General features: G+C 58.8%; 1 long non-coding RNA gene across 1 annotated transcript in view; it reads right to left on the bottom strand.

The window, feature by feature from the left end:
• LOC113213613 (uncharacterized) overlaps positions 1-3,287 on the bottom strand; it is a 23,901-nt gene extending 20,614 nt beyond the window's left edge. The window contains exons 1-2 of the long non-coding RNA XR_008011730.1: positions 2,991-3,287; positions 2,101-2,565 (exon numbers count right to left, since the gene is read on the bottom strand). This is a non-coding gene — a long non-coding RNA (uncharacterized LOC113213613). The remainder of the gene's footprint in view (positions 1-2,100; positions 2,566-2,990) is intronic.
• Positions 3,288-4,231: the final 944 nt, after the last annotated feature.

The raw sequence follows: 4,231 nt of genomic DNA, 5'->3' as shown, positions 1-4,231 counted from the left end.
GGTGGAGCGGCGGTGACCCCGCTAAAAGGACCTCCTCTTTCGGTGGCCGGAGGGGAGGGAGAGGCGAGCGGTAAGTGCATAGAGATGGACGCGCCGCCTCCCCCTTCCTCCCCCACCACCAAACCCCCCGCGGGGTCGTTTTCTTCCCACCCTCCGAAAATTGACCGAAGCCGAGAAAACACACAGTCGTTTATGGACAGGGGGGTGACAAGAACATCCTTTTAGTAAAAACGCAATTTTTATTTCTTTCTAGCAAGAAGGGGAATTAAGCCGTAATAAGTAAAATGTTAAAAATAAGACGAAACTTTGAACGAGAATGAGACGGTGTCGGAGGCCGTCGGTAGCAGGCATGCTGCCGCGAACGGGGAGTCGGATATTATACACTTTGGAATATTTTACAAGCAGGCTTGGGTCCGTGGCACAGGGCAACGTGTTTGTCCGGAACGTGTCCGGAAACCTCACGTCCCCTGACCGTTGGCCGCCGGATCGCGGGCGATGCAGGAGTAACACCCCCCTCCCCCCTCTTTCTCCGCTGACCGGTGCGACGACTGCCCCGCATAAGCAATCAATTTATAGCCACCGTGAAGCCCATGCATCCCCAATGCTCCGCGCGTCGCGTGCCCCACGCCGCGCCACGCCACGCCCAGCGGCCCGTTTCGGAAGGCCGGTTTGTCCGGTCGGCCCCGTCTCCATAGTCCTGCCCGCCACGGCGGCGGCGACAGCAGACGGTTCACCTCCATGCAAATCTGCCGGCTGCAAAAGGGGTTTGAGGTGAGGGGGGTTCGCCGGCGGCGTCCCCCTCGTCATGCAGCCGCGCGTCGTAACTGAACGCACCCCTTCTCGACATCGGCCTAGACGGCGACGTCGGCGGCGGCCTCTGTTTGTAACTGAACGCAGCCTTCATCGCGTTGGTCACCGCCGAGAGGCAGAGCGGGGCGGCGATGGCGGGGGCCTCCGCTGCTGGGCCGGGCGGCGCGGCGGCGGCCTGTGGCTGACATCCCCCTCCCGCCCGGGTCCTTCTCCTTCTTGCCGCCCCACGCTGTGCTTGTGAGTGTTGTCCAAGAACCACTCACCTAGGCTCCGCCGGCTCCACCCCGCCCGGGGAGGCCCCCGCTACCCCGCTGCGCCGCCGCCGCTCTCCTGTCCCTGACAGGTCCGTGCGGGGGCCCAGCCCAGCCCGGGCCCAGCGGACCAGCACCGCGCGCGCCCACCGCCCAGCCACCCCCAGGAAGTCACACTGCCAGTGGCACACGAGTCCACTACCACCACCCCCTCTCTCTCACACACACACAGACACACATTCTCGGGTGTTTCAAATAAAAATTACACCCCTGAAAAGAAGGAGTGTAAAGTAAGCGGGTTGTTGTGCGCTTTCTCCTTGAAAGTCGACCTTTACTCTCCGCGCTTTACTTTCATCAGTCGAGTCCTTTATCGGAAATTAGATTCAACTCTCTGATGCTACGCGCGCCGGCCGTCCCCCCATCTTTTCTGACACAACGTTTCGGCGGCGAGGCCAAGGCTACCACTTGTGCCGCCGCGCACCCCCACCCCTCCCACACCCTCCACGCCCACCCCTGCTCGGCACCACCCTCACCCTCCCTTGCGCGCGCGCACACACACAGACCACTCGGCTCGCCATCGGACAGCTCCGCTGTGTCCGCTCTTTTTTCTGTCCTGGGGGGAAGAGAAAATGGCCGCAGGCATGGCGTGTGTGCTGACCACAGCAGGCAGCCTCGGAGAGCTTCTGCTGCCGCTCTGTATTCCTGTGCCCCTGTATTCTCTACCCTTCCCCTTTCACTCTAAATGGGGAAGGACTATGTTTGTGTCCTGCGGAGATGTGTTCTTAAGCACATCTCATTCGGATGCAAATTAATACCTGAAAAGTTACAATTTGTACCTGCCCTAAGTGCAAACAATTTTTTTTTTGTATCTCTACTTTGGATACTAATTTGCATCCGATTGACACAAAATCGTTCTTACACATTTAGAGTGCTTTCGATGTACTTATTCACCTCGTAGTGAATTTCTGTTGCCTCCTAATTCGGTTCGTAGTTTGTATTTTACTCATTTCGTTTACAACAATGTTATGTTTGCGCTCACCTTGGCCCTTGCTGCCAACTTGACGACGACGACGATGGTAGCGGTGATGATGACGGTGACGCGGGATGATGAATCAAAGCAGTGCGTGCCTGTGGGGCACTACCACCGTGTTGTTGCGGTACGCCGGAAGCTGCTCCGGGGGACGGACGCCCACTTTCATTTCCGGTGAAGGTCCAGGCGGGCGGCACTACGACCGCCGCCACCATCACCACCGCCACCACGGCCTGGCTTGGGGGGCGGCCCCCTCCCCGCTTGCCGACCCCATCCTGCCCCGGAGCCCCGCTGAGATCCTCCTCCGCCGGCCGTCCTGCGGCCGTCCTCCGGGGCTCCTTGGGTGTGACGGAGTGGGCGAAAGGGTGGGCATGATGAAAGCCGCCCCACCGCGCCACGCCACGCCGCGCCCGGGGGCCCCGAGATGGAGTTCAGGACACACCAGGGGCACCTCGGCCGGGGTCAGAAACCCTCCTGGAAAAAAGGACACAGGATGTGTAGAAGAAAACGTGGCCGCGCGACTTGGGTTTCCAGCCCGCGTATAATGCCTCCCGATAATGTCTACCGCTGCCTTGGCGGCGGCATGTTATACCCTGGACAGACGTTGTGCCCACCCACCACCACCACCCTTCTCTTCCCTTCCCACCGCCCCGCCACGCCCCGCCACGCCCCGCCACGCCCGCCCATGATGGATGGAGCGGTGGCATGACGTCGCCCGGCCGGCCCCGGCCCCGCCCGCGCACCCCTGTCAAAACAACGCACTGTCCGCCCTGCATTAGGCGGCGCCGCACACAAAAGCATATAGCACAAATGTATTTCGAGTGGAAAAACAACCCCCCCGAGCCCCCGCGAAATTCAAACTATAAACAACAAACAGGGGGGGGGGGGGCTCTGCTTACCTTGATCAAACACACGACAGTATCACATCTCTATGATCCATGGACATAATTCAGAATTTCCCCAAATCGACGTCGAGGGTGTTTCTTTCAGCCGAATCCTGCTGGTCCGCCCTGCGTGGTCCGACTTGCCGACGACGAGGAGCAGGGTCCGATGTGAGCCCCTATCAACTTCTTGGCAGTCCCGTGAGAGGCCATGTCGGGCGCGCCTAACCTCTTCACCACCAGACGGGGTATGACACCACACCACCGCGCGCAGGGCGCGCGAGCGACGCGCTGCGACTGACGCGGAGGTGTTCGTCGGCGACGTGCAGCCGGAAGAGTGCACAGTCATACACGGAGCACTGCCACGGGCAGGTAGACGGGCGGGCAACCCTTGCTCCCCCCTCCACGCACCGGCCCCCTTCAACCCTTTCCCCCTCTCCCCCCTCCCCTCTTCCCGGTATGCATTTTACCTCCCCTTATTTTTTTTACTTATACACCGCGGAGTCGTCCCGCCGATTTAACCCGTTCTCTTGTTCTGTCCGGAGCTTCCTTATTCATCCCTCCGTGTAGTGCGCGCCCCGCACGCACAGCATGCAGAGTTTTATAGTTTCTGCATGCAGCGCAACATCTGCTCTGTCGCTTTTGCTATTTCCGTTCGGCTGGGTCCTGCGCCGCGCCGCTCCGCGTCACGGCAACGTCCCGTGTTGAAATTGGGTCAAGGCACCGTTAATTTCCGCAATGGATCATCAGAGTCCAACGAAAAAAATAAAAGTGTTTCTTAATCATGTTTACCTGCACTAAGCGTGATACCCTAGGACGTTGCAGTGATGCAAGTTTGCCTAACTCCGTCCTTCCGTAAGGCGCCATGGTCGCTGCGCCCAAGCCAAAGCGGTTCTTGTTATCCCGTAACAAACACAGCAGCGGCATGCTTTGATACACCCGGTACTTGTAAAAAAAGTGTTTTACAACATTTTGTCATCGGGATAAGTGGAGTTTTAATTTAACGTTGATCCATAACTATTTAAAATAATCTGGGGATCAATGGAAGCCTGAGTATTTTCGTGAATTGGTTCAAAATTAAAGCGTTCCCGCCCCCGCCCACCTCTGTAGTTGGGCGTATAAAGGCGGCTTGGTCAGGGGCAATTTGCAAACTCCGACGAAATGTGAAGGAGGCTAATGAATCGGCCACCTGCCATGTGTGACTGTGGCGGCGGTACTTTCAGGGTTCCCCCCGGAGCCACCTCGCAGTGGCGTCTCGT

The sequence above is a fragment of the Frankliniella occidentalis genome, unplaced genomic scaffold, assembly GCF_000697945.3.
Source record: "Frankliniella occidentalis isolate FOCC.00 unplaced genomic scaffold, Focc_3.1 Scaffold205, whole genome shotgun sequence".
Classification (NCBI taxonomy): domain Eukaryota; kingdom Metazoa; phylum Arthropoda; class Insecta; order Thysanoptera; family Thripidae; genus Frankliniella; species Frankliniella occidentalis.
Note: the sequence above shows the minus strand (reverse complement) of the source record. Positions and strands in the feature narration are given on the sequence as shown.